Source organism: Haplochromis burtoni, unplaced genomic scaffold (genome assembly GCF_018398535.1).
Source record: "Haplochromis burtoni strain Fernald_Lab_line unplaced genomic scaffold, NCSU_Asbu1 Contig_437, whole genome shotgun sequence".
Classification (NCBI taxonomy): domain Eukaryota; kingdom Metazoa; phylum Chordata; class Actinopteri; order Cichliformes; family Cichlidae; genus Haplochromis; species Haplochromis burtoni.
Window position 1 is genome coordinate 408,748 of NW_024582798.1, and position 22,319 is coordinate 431,066.

The 22,319-nt window shown below is 39.4% G+C and overlaps 1 protein-coding gene across 1 annotated transcript in view; it reads right to left on the reverse strand.

Moving 5' to 3' along the window:
- The window catches only part of LOC121812112 (teneurin-3), a 185,900-nt gene that overhangs the window by 157,724 nt on the left and 5,857 nt on the right, over positions 1–22,319 (reverse strand). The window contains exon 2 of the mRNA XM_042213355.1: positions 9,660–9,739. The gene's annotated coding sequence lies outside the window, so the exon portion shown is untranslated. The remainder of the gene's footprint in view (positions 1–9,659; positions 9,740–22,319) is intronic.

A 22,319-nucleotide genomic window follows, 5' to 3' on the forward strand; every position in this document is an offset into this window, starting at 1 on the left:
GCATACATATGTTTACACATACACACACATAGTGCCTTGTCTAAGAACCATTTGGGGGGGTTACGGTGGGAGGTGCTTTTGCTGTGATGTGTATTGTGCGAACTGTTTTCCCAATAAGCCCCTGAAAGCGTTGAGTGTTTGGTTTCTTCACCAATATGCAAGGAGGATAGAGCTCTCGTTGGTGCCTGTTTTGTGTGTGAACGAGCGTGTGAGTGAATGCGGACCAGACGTGGTTTGCGTGTGGCTGATTGTTGTCTTGTAATGGGGAATAAACTGAATAAGTCTGCCTTGACAGGGGATGGAATACATTGCAAAGTATTCACCGGGCAGCACGTAGTTTGTAGATCATTGCAGGAAGGAAAGAAGTGAAATTGTGCGCAAAGCAGGTGAATGTGTCTGACGTCACTGTGTGTGTGAGCCACAGAGAGGTGTGAAAGTGTGTGTGAGAATTGTCTCCAAGTGGGGAAGAGGTGATTCTGCAGGTCACCTTCTACCCCAGTGGACACAAAAGAAAGAAAATAGTTGTGTTGTTGATGAAAAAAACAAAGCAATGATAATATGAAGAGTGTTTGGTGTTTCTCAGCCTAAAACAACTACAATCTCACTTTCTGTTTTTAAGAAAGGAGAGTTCAAAAACCAGAGAGAGGAGATACTATATTTACATAGCCGCACACAGCTGTTGTCACGAACATCGCACACTTATGTCACTGTCATGAGACATTCTCGCAAAAAAAATCACGGTTTTAGTAACACAGTAACGCAGCGTTCCTACGGGAAAGTAACGGTAATCTAATAACCATTTTTGTAATAGTAATCCCTTAGTTTACTTGTTACTTGAAAAAAGTAATCAGATTACAAAAAGTAACGCATTACTGCTCATCTCTGGTCACTTGCAGGTGAAGAGCAGACCTGGATCAATTTTCCACATGCAGCAGTTGGAAGAAAATTATAGGTTAACACCATTAGAAACACGCAGGCCCAGTTTTTGGCTGAATTGTGTTTACAGCTTCACTACTGTGTTCCTCATCCTGAAAAGCAAGCTCCAAAGAAGCTAACCTCTGCTTGAAGACAAGGAGTGCAGTTCCAGAAGCACAGGCATGAACATCAACAGTTGACAGCAGCCCAAGAGACAAGCAGTCTCCTGAGTGAAAGACCGAGCAAGCAGCAGCAGTGTGGACAAACGGCATCAGAGAGAGAGAAAACCCATCACCTGACTGGATGGAGATGCGTTTCCAGCAAGCTGCAACTTCACTGTGTGTGAAGAGGACTTTTGAGGAGACTGTCTGAGTGACATTTGCCACGTTTGGAGTGGAATGGCAAGATGAGACAGTGGAAAACACAGGACAAAGCTAAAGAGAACCGACTGCCATCGGACTGCAAAGTGGGAGAGAGAACAGAGTGGAGGAGCAGGTGAGGACACAGAGGAAGGCTGTTGTTTAGTTGCTTTTTTCCTTTTTATTTTGTTACTTTCATAGTGCACTGAAAGTTTTGTTTGATAACCTTTGTCATTTAAGCATCTGAACAATTTGAACAGGAAGAGCTACACAACATGTTGTCGGGGACGGTTGCAAAGTGAGTTTCTCCACATTAAAATGGGCTCGGGAGAAAGTCACTTATTATGACAATCAGAAAGCGTGTCCCTGTCTAAAAGGATTCAGCGAGGTAATCCAGTCTAAATTCTTTTCCTTTTTGAAATGGCGTCATATCGCTGAGGGTGGAAACGAATAAGTTGTTGAATAAGTTTCTAAACCAGCGGGACCTGTGGAAGCGCAGACCCAACACAGTGTGTTTACCATTACCACATGTTATGTTAGAAATAAATTTATATGTTTTTAGTACAGTGCACGTCTCTTTTTCCAATTCTGAGGTCATTAATTTTTTTTTAAAACTTTTTTAGTGTCTTGGTGTCTTGTTATGCAAAATTTTCTGTACATTGGTTTTTCTACCGAGACAACGTCGCCCCTTAAGTCTCCTCTTTTCCTTAAGTTTCAGTAAGCAGAGACTGGCACAATGGCTGGTGGTAAAACAATTTTCTGCAGCAGTAACTTTCTGTCAAATGTGCTACAATACTGAATTTTTATGTCAACGTTTTGATCACTATTTTATCATCGTCATTTGATAACTTGCACGACTTCTGCCCTCACGGGGTTCATTTCGTGTGGAATAAGATGCATTATGACGTATGAAATGACCCATTCATGTGACTGTGGACAGAGCCAGTTGATAACAACACTTGTGATACCTGTTATCTTCACCTGGGGTTCAGGTTTTACCTCTCTCAACTCATTCGGACCAGATTACCAGATTATATGTTCAGCATAAATCCCCATGGCAGCTTGGTGAGAAGTTCAACACCTTTGTGACATTAAAACTCTGACTTTCGGCTCAACTTACTATCTCCATTCATTGTACACCCATCAGATATGTAAAAGTTATGTTGGTATTATCGCTGCTACTACCTGATATTGTATTGTGTCACAGGCTTATCGGTGGAGAAGCAACAAGTCCAAGTAAACTGCACCACTGATTTAGATCTTGAATCTTGGCTCCACAAGTTTACCATCATCTCGGAAAAATGTGCAGATGGCTCTAAATATTACTCTTCTTATGACTGTAAAATATTTTCATTACTGTTGCATCACATTTGCAGGAATAACAGAAAATAAAATTGAAAAATAATTTCTAGAATTTCAAACAAACGGCTGTGATTGGTTTATGGTACTCACATAACCCCGTATAATAATAGTTTTACCCATACTCTTTGCTAATGGCTCGCTCGTTATGCTAAGTAAGTAGTCAATTTAGCAGAGTCACAGATAATCTAAAAACAAATACATTAGTGTGAGAAACCAACGCGTCCAGTCCCCCAGCAAGAAAATGAGCAAAACACTTCAACTCAACTTTATGGAAAGAAAAAAAAAGCATATCAAGCATGTGTGTCGTTAAAGTTGTTCTGAAAATCATAAAGCTCATACAAAATATTCTTGAAAGTGCGTTGCTATTACTAAATCATGACTGTGTCTATTAATGATTTAGAGAAAAAGATGACTAATGTGTATAATTAATACTTTAGCAGCTGTCCCATTTTCTGTAATAGAAGGTGAGAAAAAATCCAAAGTATTTTTTAACAATAAACTGTTTACTGTGGAAAACAAATTGCAAATATATTATTAGCGTAACAGCAATTTATGCACAGATTATTATCCCAATGCTTTAGAGTAGACTGGGATGATTTTATTTTTCTCTTGAATATTTGAGAAAAAATACACACCTTAATAGAAATTTTAATAATAGAAAATATATGATCACTATTTATATGTGTAATATGCATAACTGAAGACTCATAAAAAAATCTCTTAAAATTAACATAGACTTTGCTTCATTTTATATTAAAGTATCCACGAGGCATAAGGTATATTTTACTGGCATTACTGGCCAGATTGGTGACCACACCATTAACCATGTCTGTTGAGTGTCCCAGTAAAAAACAATGACATGCAGTTCAGACAGACGCATCGCTAACATTTAACATCGTCTTGCTGAAACCTGCAGAGTCAGAGGATCTGCTGCAGAAACAAAAATGGTTCCAGGTGAACATTTCCTACAAGCCTGGTAAAATATAGTGCTTTGAGATTTTGAGGTGGCCCCTTAGAGCTGAATGTGCTTCTTTAGGATAAATACATAACAGATTTATTTGTCATCATATCGACACATCGAACCGTGCGCTTATTTCTACATCAGGCTTCTGTACTGGCTCGCATGCAGTCTTGCTATAGAACATGTGTGTGACTAATTGTGTCTCTACCACTCACATTGTATGACTCTGCAAGTCCCTATCCCTCACAAACACACCAACAAAAAATAAACATGCAGGAACTAGATACGTAGTATAGCTCTGAGGATGACTGTGTAAAAGTACATTCATATTCATGAGTTCCAGTATGTGTATGAATGAGTGCATTACCAACACATTCTACTCCTGTGCTCTGGTAGACGGTGGAAAAACGCTAACATATGACACAGAGAAGGGAACACTGAGATTGACAGACCAGACTGTATTATGACTGCTGACTCCTCGGGGTCCTTCAGAAAAGGCCATGTCTCAAATACATTGATGTGTATTTCAATGGCTATTGGACCACTCATTATATTGGAGACATTTTTGGCACAATTTCTTTGATTAAAAGGAGAAAAAGAACAGTTAGACTTGAATGCAGATCTTGAAAGACAGAGAGAAAATAAACTGATCTGACCTTCTCCTGTCCAGACAAACTTTCAGCATCTTTCTGCAGTGGATTTAGCACCATATCCATATCTATTCTCAGTGAGACATGGGACACGTTACCTTATATGGGGAAAAATATGTTAAAATTGGCATAGAGTTTGGTCAGTTTTATATTAAAATATCTAATGGTTAAAAAAATCCCATTTGTAGGCAAGATCAAATGATACCTAACTGCAGTTTTTGCTACTTCCACATTAAGCACTCCCAGAGCACTAAGTACAGCATGCCTCATTCACCTATTCAGACAAGGACCTTTCCCCATGTTTTTAAGTGCGTTCTATCCAACATACTCCGATGGTTGCATCACAGAGCAACTTGGGCAAGCAATGTCTGCCAGCCAGGGGCCCCTCCATGAGCCTTGTTTCTAGGGCCTCCTCAGTTTTTGTCACTAGCTCCACTAGAGTTTTCCAGTACCTATGTGCTCCAGCTGAAAGCTGTACATGAAAACTTTCACATCTCCCATGTACCAGTGCCCCTGAATTCCCTTCTGCTTTTTAGGTTGTTTTTTTTTTAAATTAAAATGGATTTAATATGTACTGTATATTGTGTGTGGATATTACAAAATTGTAAGATAAATATGTGAAATAGTCTGAGTCTCATGGTTAACTTGCAGACATGGGTGAGCCAACCAAAGGTAAAAAATAATAAAATAAACATGTTTAACAGAATTACATGCCTACACTTCAGACTACTTGTCAAGTTGTACATTTTCAATATTTAATTGGAAATGATATCAAAATGCAAGAATACAAGAATGCTGTCAATTTTTTTAAAAAAAGGACAAATGAATAACACATTACAGTAGATTCCTATGGAAACAGTCGCCTCTCTATGAAGCATCATTTGCAGTGCATTGCTCTCTTTTACTCACATCTGCAAATTTCCAGACAGGGAAGAAGGTGAGCCTGCTGTACTTACTGAGATCAACATCAGCCTAAAGCTGAGAGTCAACAAACTTGTGAAAATGGCACAGCTCCTGTGAATGAGGTCATGTGAAATGCAAAGAATTTGCAAGAATGCAAAATTTAACACAAAAGTAGTTCCAGCTGGCAGTGAAGTGCCAAGAGAAGAAAATTAATTCGGTTCATTTTAGTATTTTGGATACCAAACTGCTGTCTTCTCTCAATGCTTTGCACAGCTCTTCCATCACAGGGTAAAGTGAGGTTCTTTCTTATTCATAATACTTACTTCTAAAATTTTTTACAGATTTTTGTGATCATTGTAGCTCACATTGATTGTGCACTGCTATATACAAGTTATCTAAATGCACGTGTTGATCGGAGATTATTTAGATTAGGCTAAAGGTTAAAAATTGCTTGAATTAGCAGATCTGGTTGGTGGTGATAGACAGCCAGCATTTAATAAATGTGTATAGTGGCAGATTCAAGGGACTGGGGCAATATTACCAGCTTTTGCAAATTATGGACAAATCTTTGTGATTGCATAATTATGAAATCTGATCATGTCAACAAAGACTCAAGTTCCAGTGTGAGAAAACAGTCTGATTAGAATGACATGCTGTAGCAACAGAGCTGGAAGAAAGTAGCAGAAGGTCAAAGCAAGGGTTTGACATTTACACTGCAGGGAATCAACTTGCTCTCCGTGTTATGCTTTCTTACAGCATTACAGAAATTATGAAAGTTACAGCCCTTTTCCAGCAGATAATTATCTTTTAATTGCTGTTTTTTCCTCTTTTTTCCAACTTCAGCCTTCTTCTTCTTCTTTCACACTTTGTTAAATCTCTCTGTAGAAAAAGGTCAGCGTGTGCAGAGTGTGATGCCATGGCTGCGTGCATACAGGTGCAAGGCAGACGGACACATCTATAATCTCACAGCTCATGCTCTTTGTGTGGGTCATTTGCCATGGTAACTGGTAGGCAAATGGAAACACAATGTAGTCGGAGGAAACTCGGAAGAAGGGAAAAAGGATAAAGGAAATGGGAAGATGAAACATCTCTCACCCTGTAAGGGTCAAGCAAGTACTCTACTCTGGCAACAGGCAGAGTGGATAGCAGTGCGGATTTATTTATATGTTTATTCTGAAAGAAAGCTGCTTGTACTATAAAGCTATGGATATTTTTCCATGTGCACAGCTCTCTCTCTGTGTTTGGTTCAACTGTGCTCTCATTTCCTACCTTCCCCCCAGGTGCTTCCTTCTCTTACACTGAGATAAAGTTATTACACTGGGAACAATCCTCCTGCTTGTCCACTGTATGTGTTTCAAGGTAAGGTGAAGTATTTTTCCAGGACCTTAACCATTAATAATTGCTCTCCTGTTTCTTTGCAGTTGCACACGTCTGTTCTGACAGACATGAAAACCAACAGGAACATGAAAGCCTGTAGCTTCTGTTTCCTACAAACAGAGCATGACACATTAGACAAACAAAGATAATAATGTCTGATCTCTTGCCACTAAGCTTTTTCCATGCAAAATGTCCCTGCTGTAATCCATGCAAATGATGTTAAAAAGTGCTGTGAGAAAAACAAGTTGCCCCATTCATTATTTTTACATATTTGTCTCACGTACGTGTAATACAGTTTTTAAATGATGATGATGATGATTTCATTTATTATAACACAGCTAAAATCTGACACGTTTTGTCACTTGACACTGCAGAGATTCTTTTCCATGCATTTGTGTCACTGATTATTGTAACACTCTCCTTTCTGGGTTACCGAAGAAATGTTTTAGAGGTTTACAGATGGTACAAAATGCAGCCGCTCGAATTTTAACCAAAACTGGGAGACATGAGCACATTACCCTAGTACTGAAATCTATTCACTGGTTGCCTTGTCAGGTTCCAGCATTTTTAAGGTCCTGTTGCTCACCTACAAGGCTTTAAATGGTTTGGCACCTTCATATCTCTCTGACCTCTATGTTCCCGTGCTCTCCGGTCTCAGGGCACTGGCCTTCTAAAAGTTCTTAAAGCTAGAAGAAAGACTGAGGAGCATGCTTTTTCTTTTTGTGCCCCATCTTTGCTGAATAACCTCCCTCAAGATATGAGGCAGGCATGCTCTGTGGAGGTTTTAAAAGCTGAGGTAAAGACCCACCTGTTCACCAGTTTTTACTGGTTCTGCCAGTATGCCTGTGAAGGTTCTCAGTCATCCAGGTCATCCATAATGATCAAGGAAGTCCAAGGAGCTTGGAAAGAAAACCGTCTGGACTTCTTTAAGTTTCTTCAGTTCTAAGGGTCAAATGGTGGAGAGTCCCAGAGAATCATTAAGGGGTCTATTGTCCCTCTTGGTGGGAAACTCCCACTAGGTTTATATCTGGGACTCTCCACCATTTGACCTTAGAACTGAAGAAGCTTCTTGGATGAGAGGTGAAACGTCTTCAAGCAACTTAAAGAAGTCCAGACGCTTTTCTTTGCAAGCTCCTTAGACTACTGTTTCTGTCAGTTTTTAAATTGTATTGTTTTAGTATTGCTTTTATTTATTTATCTCTTTTTGTCAAGTCAGCACTTTGTTTGAAAGTGCTTTATAAATAAAGTTATTATTATTATAAAGGAAATCTTCATGCAAATCATAAATTAACTATTACCTGCAGTTTTTCGAAGGCTGAGCTGAACTTCACAAGCTAATCCCAGGCATGACTGCCAAGATGACACACCTGATGAACTAAGAAATCACCTGTCTGACTAAGTGAAGTAGGTTATAAGATCTTATAAAGCAACCACAGCCTACATTTTCAGTCTGGAAATATGTCAGTTGTCATTTCTGAGGCTTTGGGAGTCCAGCAAAACATAGTGAGACCCACACATGGGGGAAACTGGGAACAGTGGTGAACTTTCCCAGGGGTGGACAGTTCATGGAGGAAGCCACAAAAGAACCAAGTTTTCTGGCTAATCATGTTCAAAGTGTGTTCATCTAGTTAGCTTTCACTACATTTTAGACTGGTCAGGTTAGCCAGCATAGGTCCAGAGTTTATTAGTTTATTAAAGCAAGAAATTTCAAAGGTTTCGCTTTTTAGTATCGGTAGTTCTCCAACAGCATACAGTACAGAACCGCAAATACGTCTGCACATACTAGATACTCATATCTCCATTGCTTTTACAATGTTTTGCAGCTAAAAGTTGCCTATAGTCTGCTTTAATGCATTTTCTTGACGTAAAACCTTGAACACAGATGTAAAATCTGCATCCAAGTTAGTGTCAGCAGGAACAATTCCTGCTTTGGTGCAATTGTTATATAACCTTTGGCTTTCATTCTGACAATAATCAATGTTAAAGTGAAATTGGAGCTGCTGAGAATAAAGCAAGAACTTGGGATAAAAGCTCAGATCAGGATAGAAACCACAGGAAGACAGTGTTTCACACCTGAGAGTTTGTGATATAACAAAGTCTTGAGAGGTTTGGATAACAGGTGCCAAATGTCAGCAGCTCCATCTCCACAGAGCTGCTGTTGGCCTAGTTTGTCTTGAGATGCAGCTGTATGCTCTGTCACAGAAATGGCAAATAAGCACCAGAGGGGGTTCACCCACACACACACACACACACACACACACACACACACACACACACACACACACACACACACACACAGGGAGATGTATACCTTGCCCAACTACATGTGCTGTATACACTTATTCACCAACAGGCAAGCTTTTCCAAGTTACAGCACAAACACAGGCATTTGTATATGCATGCACACTCTCACACAAAAACAGACTGCGCACAATGTGGCATTGTACCCTTAGTGAATTGTGAAAAATAGGACAGGGTGGATGCATTTAATCTTTGGTTGTCTGTGAGGATGACTGTCAAAAACTTTTATTCGTTTTTTTTCTTTCTCTCCCTTCCTTTTATTGAGAATCTGGCCTTTCAAGAAAACAAGGAGAAAAGAAATGCACAAAAATACTGTTGATCATTTAGATATAGGATTGTTTACTAGTTTTTTCTTCGTCTGCCAGTAAAACAGTTACACAGACTTGTTTTAAATAAAACGTGCTGTCTGTGACGAGCACGCTGGGAGGAATGGTCGATTGTTTTAAAACAGGAGATATTATTTTAGATTTACCACTATCAAGTTTTGATTTGGCTGATACATGAACCTCTCTGTCATGAATATTAATAATGATATTAGTAGTTAATAATTTCAAGAGTATGCTCTGTGCTGAGATAAGCTGACATATTTACCATGTTAGTGTAACTTTGTTCTTATGGTGTGGTTTTGAGTGTCGACTCAATAAAGTCTGATTTTATTCTTATTTGTACAAAAATAAACTAATGTGATTTTGGACCTGTGATACTGAATGCTGACTGTAACCTGTGCAGTTAAATAGAAACCAAATAACTGCACATGAAAAGAATATAAAATGTGACGCTATCAGTAAAAACAGTGACTGACAAAGAAGAATAGTAGCTCAAAAATCTTACTGGTACGATCTTGAGATGTTACACGGAGCAATCGTCTGTCATTGCTACAGAGCCCAGAGTCCAAAACCAAAGACAAGCACCTGGAGAACAGAGAGAGCTTGAGTTAAAAGACGAAGAAGAAAAGGCAAAAGTATCTAAAACCAGTCACAGTGACAGAGGGGTGCACACAAGAAAACGAGAAGCAGATTAAAAACATTTTGTCCTTTGTTTCGTGTCATTTACTAAAAAAAAAAAAGCTTTCTATCGCCAAGATATTACAAGACATGTGCATGGATAACATAAAGTGTGAGGCTGTGTGGTTGGAAAGCAGTGTCCCATCTCTGTTTTGTCATGTATATTGTCCCCTGGCCTTTATGAGCTGATATGTTCAAAGCTCTTAAAAATGAATGGTCATGGGAAACTCTGTGGGCGGTGCCCAGTCTCCACAGGGAGACCCAGCTCTGCCAGAACCCCCAGGGCTAAGCACTGTCTCTCTGTCTTATTGTATTCCATGGCATTGTTGCAACAGAGTTTCAGAAGCTATTTCATATTCCATGAGAAATGTAGGTGCGCTCACAGACGCAGTCGGCAAAACCTACGAGCGAGTGTCCACTGACTGGTGGAGTTTAAGGTGTGCAGAGGTTTAAAAATGTGCACAGATTATGTGCACCCTGTACGTCTCTGAGTGTTCTGCTTACATCCAACCTTGTTTGGTTATCTTGTTGTTGGTCAGAAAAATCTGAAATACTGGCAATGGAACAGTAAGACGACTGTTTGAAGCAATATTTGTTGGACCAATCAGTGTTTTAAGCCCGTATAAATGCAAGGACGTGCTCATGCTCGGCAACTCTGAGGGAACCTTCATGAGAGACGAAGCTCTAGCTCTAACTTTAAAGATTTGGCCTCGCGCCACTTTTCAGTTTCAGGTAGTTTTTTTTGACAACAACAAATCCTCTCACAATGTTAATAAATGTGAAAAACCAAAAGAAAGAATTCATGAGAAAATTCCACATCCATGCCTTAATCTATAACACTGTGTGTGCTGCTCCTCTGCTTATGCTCCGCCCCTCCACCGCTGTCAGCCAGGTGTGTTTTGTGTACATTTGACACACACACAGTAAGAGTGTTTCCAGATGTTATACACAGCAAACTGGATATTCCTGGGGCATCAAACGAACAACAATAAGACTTTTGTTTCAGCAGTTTTCTTCACCTTCATGATTTCCACTCATTATTGCATCTGCAATATTTTGTCAGATTCAACAGTTTTCTGTCTTCTATGAAACATAAACGTTGTAAAATGCACTGGAGTCCAGGCAGCAGTAAGTCATGAACACACGCACCTTTTGATAGTGTAGTGGATGCACCTCAGGAGGGACACAATTCCACCCCCCACACAGCCAGTGTCTGCCTGACAAATGCTATTTCATACCAGATCCTCTCTCGAGTCGGCCATTTTGTGTCACAGCGGCTCACCCCTCCCTTCTGGTCTAGTATTATTTCATGGCCTCCTCTCACACTGTAGGGGGCAGTTTGTGTCTTTGTTACTGAACGAAGTTTGGGGCACACACACACACACACACACACACACACACACACACACACACACACACACACACATACGACTCTGTAATGTTACTCTGACCAAACCTATTGCATGCTGCCTCGTCTCCAACCACGCATCCATTTTGTGCTAAATAGGGAATAAACATCTGAAGGCCCCGGGCCACATTATTATTTACATTAGTGCTAGTTAGCTATTGTTAGCTATGACCACTTCTACAGATTCTCTAGAAAGGCGGAGATATGCTGACGCCCGCCGTATCGTCAAAGGACGTCACTGTTTGGTGTCCAACGGCTAAAAGAAAGCGTCACAATGCTCTCCTTAGAAATTACCAATCAACACATCACAACTAAATAATTACTACAAATTAAGAACACATGAGATGTGTCAGAGTTGGAATGTCTTATTGTCTGACATCATCACAGCCTGGGGTGAACTAATATGTTAATTATATTCTATTAAAGGACTGCTACGCTGTGTTAACATCTAAGGCCATGAGACTTTTGGCTAAATGAGGATAAAACATGGGTGAAAAAGAGGCATTATAAGACATGAAACATTCTGCAGTAGTAAAATAGGAGACATTCAAGGGAATGGAGACATTTCAGACAGTTGGACAATTTAGCTACTCAGGATGAACATGGTAGCTAGCTCTTTACTAAGACACTCGATGTTGATGTATATCAGAAAAGAAAGGATGAAATAAAGACAGGAGTGAATAATAACACACAGTTGATGTAAGGAAACAAGATGTACTCCATTCAGAGCAGCAGTAAAACAAGTGTTTACTAACCGCGTTTGTTATTCTGGGACTAAATGCAAGGACAGACAGGGCCAGGGGTGATATGTTGCTGAAGAAGGTTGCAGTGTGGGCATGCACACAGATGCACGTTCTCACACACTGACCCCCTGCCGGTGCAGATGGTGCTAAAGCAGGCCCTGTGCTTGCTGATAAGCAACAGGAACAGTGCTCCCAACAGGGAAGTTGTGTTTTCAGAAGGAAAACTGATTTCTAATTTGTGTGTGCTTTGCCTGGACTCAGAGTCCATTAGCAGCAGGGCACCACAAACACCTAACAGAGATCCACAGTGCTCGGAGCCCTAACTAGACTCATACAGTTAGTGATGTTCCGTGGGTGCCACTGAACAAATCCATCATTTCTTTATAAAGTAAATGGTGATATTGTGCGCTGGTGTTATCTCAGAAAACCTTTAACTTCACTTTTACACTATTTAAAAATGTTAGTGAGCTGACAACAACTCACGAAGCAAGACGTGAGTATGAGCCCGAGCCATGAAACACATGAAACACATTTAAATGTCACACACTGGACAAACGTAACATCTAAAATAATTTCCTGTTGTTATCTTTGAGAATGAACATTTTTTGTCCTGCTGTATTAATTTTACTTTATTTTATTAAAAAAACTCTATTTTATGATATACTAATTTTACTTTACTGATAACCTGGATGAATTTGATGAATAAATACTGAGCAGGAAAGAGTTATACTCAAAGAGTTACAGGATGAAATCATCAAATCCGTCTTTGCAAACAAAACCAAATTCACAGCATGTCCAGCCTTTCCTTCACTCTGTCTGTTACTGTTAGCCGTTCCTTATGTACTCATTAGAGAGGCGGGGCTACGTGTCGTGTGGTTTGTTTGTTTTGGTGTGAGATTTGCACATGAGAGCTCTGCTCATGAAGGATATAAATCCACAGACACAACATCTATATCGACTGACTACAGAAGCAAAATCAATGTTTAGGTCCAGCTCATTCTTGTCTAGAATGTATCTAGAAAAATACATCGTTGTCAGGCTCTAATCATAGATCGCCCTAGTTAGTGAACGATGTTGTAAAACTTCTGTCAAGTGGTGTCAGACACACCAGATATTTGTTCTTTCGATCAGTGTAATAACCCCTGATTCTTCTACTGAGCAAACAGGAGAAGTTGGAAGAATCGGAAAGAAAGAAAAAAGCTGGGAGTCATTGCATATAAAAAAAAACATACACACACAACCTTGGGACACACACACACACAAACACACTCATGCGCGCGCACACACGTTTGTAAAATATTGCATATTACGTAAAGTTAATACCAGGAAGAAAAAGGGTTTTTTTTATGTTAAAAATGCACAGAGTTGCATAAAGACCAGGAAATCTCTCAGTCTGAATGAACCACTGGTCAAATATCCAGAAACATTTAAGGCAGAAGCTTACTGATTGCTACCTAAAGCATCTCATCAAAGTGCATTTAACCATAAGAGTTGGGATGTACGTCTGCTTTTGAAACTGTGTGAATGAGAGAAAATCCAAAATAAAATTCATATTTGTGTGCTGAGTTCCTATTTTTAAAGACTAAACATATATGGTATAAAATCATCCCACCCTGGAAAAAAACAATTCAAAGAAATTATTAAAATCCCTAAATTACCACCACATTCACACCTATAAATTAATGTATGTACATTTTCAGCTGTAGCAGTAGGAGTTTTTAAATTGCACGTGGGTTTGTATATACATCTTTGAATTTTGAATATTCATTCCTTTTTTCCAGTCGAAAAACCTAAAAAACACAAGACCAAAAGCTATAAAAACAAAACAGCATATTATTGTCCTGTCATAACATTAGCCCATTTAAAATGTCTAAATATGTGTAGTTATTAGGAATCAAGTGTCTTGTATATGACTAACACTGAGCTGACTGGCATGGACGCCGGATGGGAACAGAATAACTGGCTTTGCTAAACCGTCCATTATCTGCATTTATGATGTTAAACATGAGTTTTTAAAAGATATACTAAAGTAATATTTATTGTTCTTTTTTGTTGTTGTTTTACGCTTTTGTTTGATTTCTCGTCTGGGGGAAAGAATTTTGTTACAACAAAGAAGATCTAGTGAAAGCTACTGTAACAGCGAGACTTGTATATTCTACACTAACAAAACATCATTTGGTACGTACAAGTATTCAGCATTATTCTATTCTCTTATTTTACATCGGAGGGGCTGCATGCCAGTAGAGATCAGAGAGGAAATATTATTTTTTAAATTTGTACATAACAAACATTTAACTGCTGCAACACTACAGTGAAAGCGTATATAAACAGTACAAGAGGCTCTTGTTTTTCATCGTCACTGGTTACCCTTGGGAAATATGAATGTAAATGTGAATCGACTTTTGTTTCTTATAACTTCACACCACTAAATAAAAAATGCACAATGAATTCTACAATTTGCCATGCCCTTAAAATAATCCTGTTTAATATAAAAGAGTATGTCGTGTGCTGATTCCATGTGAGCTTTTATAGTATTTTTCACAACAGAAACCAATTCTGTTAACTCTTTTCGACCTGAGGGTCCTTGCCCTGGGACCAGAGTACATCGTTAATAAAACTGAACCTGCTGCCTTTTTTCCAAGCATGTTAAGCGTGGTACATTCAGTGACGAGGTCGTCTAAGTCTACACTGATTCAGATGAAGATTTTTGTAAGGATGTCAAGCATGGTGCATTCAGTGACGAGCTTGTTTAAGCCTACAATGAAGATAGCACTGATATGCTTTATACTAGGAGATCAGATTTACATCAGAACAGATTGAGGATGGCTTCAGACAAAATCCACGTTAACTTTTATGCACAATAGCACGTTCAACAGGAAAATTAATGAGATTTTCTTTTTGGCTTTACACTTCAGGTTTAGACTCCATAAGTGATTCCCAAATTCTTCTAATGTCCCTTGAAAGATGTTAAAGCACAAAACTGTTAGTAGTCAAGCTTGCTTTTAAATGCATCACTGCAGTATTTAGCATTTGTTTTTTTCAAATACCAAGCCAACCATAAATAGTCATAAATCTTCCATGTGCTGCAGAACATACATGTCTCAGGGGACTCAATATTTCAGGTCCACATAGGGAAGCTGTCCACAGTGCATCACTGTAAATGGCAAATTCCCCTGAAACTCTTTGTCCCATTTTAACAACTATGTTAGGGTCTCACTGTTATTTCAAGTCTGTAGAAAATTTTGCTGTGTCTCTCTTTTTAGTTTAATAGAAAAAAAGATCATTGTATCACAGTGCACGTCCCTGTATATTCCTGTGCACAGAAGAACACCTTTGAGCATGTAATCAATTATGCACAAACACAGACATACACAAGCACAAATGCACGGACATCCAACACAGTTGGTGACCTAACAGGAAATTTAAAGGTTTTTAGCTAAGCACTTGTTGAGGGTGAGATGATTGCCACTGAAAAGCTTTCAAGGGCTTTCAAAGAGTGCGTAAGGTCATAGCACTTTCAGCCTCTAATGCTGTAATCTTTGGATGACATCCAAAGAAATGGCACTCTCCATACCTCCTACACTAAAAACATATACAGTACAGGGAAAAGTAAGACTTTAGCGTTTCAGATTAGACTTTCTCTTGATCGTATGAGGCTGCTGGGAACAGTCAAAGGTGCAGTGGTACAGTACAAGTGACCTTACTTAGTCTGAGTACACAGTGAGGGCTGTCTTCTGAATTCAGCAGCGCTCTTTCACTGCTCCACCAAAACAAATATAAAAGGACATTTTTTTCTCAACATTTTCTACACATTTTTTACTGTCAATTTTTTTCTGAGTGGGTTATGTCATACTGCATGGGTGACATCATTTCCATATAGTTCTAGATCTGGAGGTCAGAAGAAGGTACATTAAACAACCTCCTATTGGAGGTTGATAGATGCACCACCCCACTTGCTATCTTATGTGTACTTTTGCCGGCTAATCTACTTCTTCAAACCTCTGTGGCAAAATGAAAGTACATGACAACCCAGTATATTATATGGGATTTTATTTGTTTAATTGAGCAGCACTTTGGAACGTAACCTGACTGGATGTTGACTTCTCTGGCTAAAGTTAGCTAACGCTCTAAAAACCAGAGGAAAATTGAAACTCAGGAATGAAGTACAGAAATCCCAAAGACATTTTTCTGACTTACAAGTTTAATATTTTTGTCACTTTGTTTATGGTGTTTACACTTGTTTGTGAATCTCTGTAAAATAATTAATTAAAATGTTATTTTAGATGAAAAAGTCTAAGGATATTTAAGCAAAGCTAGCCTGTGGCTCCCACTGCTCAAAGTATCTTTCTCACTTAAACCCCTTTTACAAACTTAGAATTTGGTCCTACTTGCATTTTTGTGTTCTGCAAACCTCAGGCGAGGCAATAAATATTTGTATGTTCTGTATCTGTTTCTGCTATGTGTCATTGTTCTGTTGTGAAGATAGCTGATACTTGTTTGAGTGTTGATATATTTCTGCTTTACAAGGCAAACATAGTCCTCACGTTGCATGTGGTCACATAAAATAATAACTAACAATAGCCTGACTTAACCATGAAGTTTAATATGAAAATAACAAAAACTATTAACAAACTCACAAACAATGAGTTTATATCTTAATGTTTATATAAAAAAGTGCATCTAAATACTTTTTAATCACTTAGTTGGACTTAATATGAAAAAAAAATGATACCACGTTGTACATTAATGTATTAATACACACTAATGAGGAGTAATAATTTATAGACGATTAACCACTTACTGATACTGACACACTTTCTTTATCATAAAAACAAACAAACAAACAAGCAACAAAAGATGTAACAACAAGAACTAAATATACAAAAACAAAGAAAACATTACACAAGAATAATGCAGTGTAAAAATAATACACAATCCAAAACACATTCATAGCAGTAGATATAGCAAAAGAAGAGTGGGCAACACTCCTGTGCAAGTAACCCCAGCAGAAGGGGTTACATGAAGAGGATGTGGGACCTATGGAATCTGAAACAACTAATTGCTCAGTGTTCCATTATTCAGAAGGAATTTCTATCACAGCTGGAGATCTGTAAGGTACAATACAAATGCTATAGCAAGGGGGAGCCAGGATGTCAGGTCAGGGGGGAGATATCATCACCTCCACCCAAGATTGGATATTAAGCCCCAAGTAGAATGAAGAACTGAACCAGCTGACTGAAAGAACAACATCTGGGCAGTCAACACCTACACCCTGTCGGTCATCACATACCCTGCTGGGATAATAAGCTGGTCAAAGAAGGAGACAGAAGCCTCCGACATCAAGACAAGGAAGCTCCTTAACATGCATCAAGGGTTTCATCTCCAGTCCAGCACCCTGTTCACTAAGCAAAACGCTTTGTGAAACAGTAAAGGTAAAAATCTGAGTATTAATGCATATTAGTATAAATAGCTCTTAAAAGTACTCCAGCCCCTGGGAGTAACAGAACCTGGGGGCATGTTTTCCAAGTCACTAAATTAAATTCAGTTATATTCCAAGAGCACTGACCTAGAGGGGAGCTGCTATTGACTAGTGTGGCCAAGAAATCTCCCTGACCTGCAAGGCTACCAGGGACAAGGGGTTCTCAGAGAAAAGCAGGTCAGATACCTAGAGGAAAAAGGTAGTTAGACCTGGGCAAGTCCCCTCACCCATCGGCTCCATCTAAGCTCTGCACTGCCTACTGAGTGAGACCCACAGGATCAGAGAGTAGGACTTTTTTAAAAAAGACCCCATCCACACTTTCTGTATTGGAGTGCTGGTCCCACCAAACCAACAAAATCAACAAAGCCTCATTGGTGGAGTGCTGCAGAAATGGTTGTCCTTCTGGAAGGTTCTCCTCTCACCACAATCAATGCTGGAGCTTTGTCAGAGTCACTATGGGGATCTTGGACACCTCCTAGACTAAGGCCCTTCTATTGTTCAAATTGCGCATTCGGCCGCCTCTAAGAAGACTTTGGTTTAGAGATGATGGAGAGACTGCTCATTGCGACCTTCAGTGTTGCAGACATTGTTCTCTACCTTTCCACAGATCTTTGCCTCGTGACAATCCTGTCTCACAGGTCTACAGACAATTCCTTAGACTTCATGACTTGATTTGTGCTCTGACGTGCACTGTCAACTATGGGAAGAACTATAGACAGGTGTGTGCCTTTTCACATCATGTCCAATCAATTGAATTTACCACAGGTGGTCTCCATAGGTGTAGAAACGTCTGACAGATAATCAGTAGAAACAGGATGCACCTGAGTTCAATTTGTAGTTTCATCGCAGGCTTCACTTGCCTCAGTTTAATTCACAACAACAACACTTGGTTTAAGACGCTTTATATTATAAGGTAAAGACACTATAATAATCCAGAAAAACCCCCAACAATCGGATGGATAACCACTTGGTAACAGTGGAAAGGAAAAACCTCAGAACCAAGCTCAGGGAGGGGCAACCATCTGCCTCGACTGGTTGGGCTTGAGGGTAGGAAGACAGGACAAAAGACACACTGCAAAAAAGGGCCAGAGATTAACAATAACTAATGATTAAATGCCGTCTCTGTCCCCCATGCGACAGAGACAGACTGCCACAGCGGTAACACAGAGAGACAGACAATCATTCATTCACACTGATGGGAAATTTGGAATCACCAATTAACCCAACCCCACTAACTCCACGTTTGTAAATGAAAATAAGACTGAAGTTATTGTTTTTGAAAGTCATGCCCCTTTGGATAAGTTAATTGACACCCTCGGTCCTCTTGCTTGTCATCATTCCCACACTGTAAGAAATAGTAAGTGTTTAAGAAAAGAGTGTTTATAGATAGCTCTTTTAAATTAGAGAAGCAAGTGTCCGCAGTGGCAAATACCAGCTTTTATCAGTTATGTGAAATTGCCAAAGCGAAGCCTTATTTTCCTCCTAAAGACCTAGAAAAACTTATTCATGCCTTCATCACCTCAAGATTGGGCTACTGCAGCTCTCTCTATTTGGGCCTTCTGATGGACACTCATCTCTTCATCACTTGCAGTTGATCCAAAATGCTACTGCACGTCTTTTAGGTGTTAGAAGGTATGAAGACACGTTTTAAAAATCACTTTTTTACGGTGGCTTTTAATTCAAGCTCAGTTTGAGTACCATCAGGTTTGTTTTATGTTTGTTTTATTTCTTTTTATGTTAAATATATTGTCATTACCTCATCTATTAATGTCTTTTTTGTCTGTATTTGTTTGTTATTGTTTTCTCTTGTTCATTAACTAATTGTGAAGCACTTGGGTCAATTTGTTGCTTTTAAAAGCGCCATAGAAATAAAATTGACATTGACATTGTACTGTGGAAGAAAGCCAGAGTATCCTGAGAGAACCCTTACAGACCTGGCAAGAACAACCCGTTTTAAATGAGTGAAAGAGTGAACATCTAAGAAAAACTACACCTTGATAATGAAAGAGAAAATAACGCCATTATATTCTCTGAAGAAACAAGCATAATGTTCATCTGTCCAGTTTTTCAGAAACTCAGAGTCAAAAAATTGTCTCAGAAAGATAGAAAAAACCTTCACTGTAATGATAATAAAGATGATGATTATTATAATTATTGTTTTAAATAACCTGTCATTGAATTTCTTGGTGTACTTGAATTTCAGTTGTATGCTTCTCCACCTTTGGATGTATGACAGCAGTTCTCCCATCATGTAATGGCACTGACACAGCACATGTCCCAGACCTTTCTATGACCTTGTCTTTCGCTATCTAATATTCACTCTCTCTACCAGGAGTACTTCTCCTTCTCTTTCCAGTCTTTGTGACTGCTTGCGTTAAGCTCTCTCCCCTCCTCCAGCCAAGTCTTCCATATTTTAGTAGGTTTTAGCGAGGATCAACTCTCTGAGGTTAAGTTGTTCTTTTCAAAGGTCTGTGTATGTGTATGTGCATGCTCAGTAGAGACCACCACATCCCAGAGGTTAAGTCAAGTGTTTCAAATATCACTAGGAGAGGTGTTTTACTATTGTGCAGCCAGTGCAGCATGTGTTTGTGTGTGTGTATGTGTGTCCCATCAGTAGAAAGATATGACGACAAAAATGGAAAGATCCTTTTTAGGGTTTGGACATAAAAGTCAGGAAGCCATTTGGAGTCTTACCTGCTCTTTCTTTTGTTTCTCTTGCTCTCCCCTTCTCTACTCTCTCAGACTGTCACATCCACTTTCAGCTTATGTTGTGGTGTGCAGTGTTGGGGAGTAACGGAATACATGTACCGCCGTTACGTATTTAAAATACAAAATACGAGTAACTGTATTCCGTTACAGTTACCGTTTAAAAAGGTGGTATTCAGAATACAGTTACTTTGTTGAAATAAATGGATTACATGGCGGTCTTTTCCTGTTTCATATGTTCGGCTATGCCCTCTCTATGTTTGGTGTCCACGCCCCAAACAAAACACGCATTAAGAGGCTCTAATGCCTGTATCTCAATCTCATGGCCCATGTCACCTCTACTTGCGGCCTGCAGAATGACGTGAAGAAATATTTAAAAAAATTATTCACAAAAATGATTTAATATGAAGACAATAAGCAGAGTGTTACAGGAATAACCTTAAAGAATGTAGCATCATGGCCAGAGTAGTGCTGCAGGGAGAATGGACTGCCATACCCGTTATGTGTCTGTGACTGAGGGTGGGAGAAAAAGGAGAGTCGAAAAGTACGAGCTGTCACCGACCAGAAGCGGGAGATGGAAGCATGTAAATATAATAATAACCACTGCAGCCAAAAAGAGAGCCTGACGAGCCCAGCTGTAAGTAAGCGATTAAGACTCGACTGTACGCTGTGTTCCTGTTTTTCTCCAAAACAATAAGTTCTGTTGGAGCAGCCTTTCAACGCCTCTCTCTGTTGTCTGGGTCAACTTTGCTAGCGAGAGACAAAGTAAAGCTAGTTTTCGGTTTCGAGCCCGACATGAACCCGACGTATTAGCCAGAGGTCCCTTTACTACGGTTCGGAGCCGCTGACCTGTTTTATATACGCGCGAATAGTTTTCTATACGAGATCGCTGCAAAAAGTGCAGCCTTACCTAATGTCCACCTACTGTTACTCATTTTATATTAAGATTAAAACATCTAGTCGGTATTGGTATGGAGAGTAACCTTTAGTAAAAGTAATAATTCACACAGCAGTATTCAGAATACGTTACTCTCATTGAGTAACGTAATGGAATACGTTACAAAATACATTTTTGGGCATGTAATCTGTAATCTGTAGTGGAATACATTTTAAAAGTGACCTTCCCAACACTGGTGGTGTGTGATATGCAGTGTAGGGACTAACGTGTTATTAAGTAACACATTACAGTAACTACATTGTATCTATGAAGCGCCTTGAGGCGACTTTTGTTGTGATTTGGCGCTATATAAATAAAATTGAATTGAATTGAACTGAATACATTATTATTGTGGCAACGAGCACAGTAACTAGTTATTATGCCAAAATCAGTAACACATTAATCATTACGGGGATTTAAATAGGGTCGTTTTTCGTTACTTTGTGTGTTGTGTTCGACTTGCCTCCGAAATCGGAACACGGACCTGGGAATGATGTCACACTCGAGTAAACGGCGTTCTGGTTAGCCTCGTCAGAGAAGTCGGCATTCCAATATGGCAATGCCCTTGAAAACGGCTGTTTTGCTAAAACAAATTACTACTAAGCACATATGCAGCCATAGCTGGACTCGGTGGGCCGATGGCAATTTTTCGTTTTGATATGCCGATGTTTTTTTGTTGTTGTTTTTTTTCCATAATGGTATAAACAATGAAAGGTGGTGGATTGGCCAGATGCTGGCAGATGTGTAAAAAATAACTCTTTAACTGTTTTCTGGTGGCATCGCGGAGCTCCACAGAGTCAGTAACATTAGCAAGTGGTGGAGGCCAGCAGGTGGATGAGAGAAAGAGGAGGCAGGAGGAGCAGAGACCCGAGGCGGCCGCTGGTCCGAGTGTCAGGTGAACTGAACTTCAGGTCAGAAGTTATGACTGCAGTCTCTCTGGGTCAGATATAAACCAAGTTCAGGTGGAGTTTATTTTCATTGTGATGACTTTTTACAGTCAGTTAAACAACTCATACTGCGTGCTAGCTAGCATGACAGAGTTTCTATACAGCTGGGTGGTGCTATGATGTTACTGATGTTGAACTTTATTTAATTCATAAGGTTAATTAGTAGAGTTTCCAACCTTCCCGTAAAAAACGGAATCGTCTCGTATTCAGAGAAAATATTATGCAGTTTGTACTGAGGTGAAAAGGAACACAGTTTGACTTCAGCTA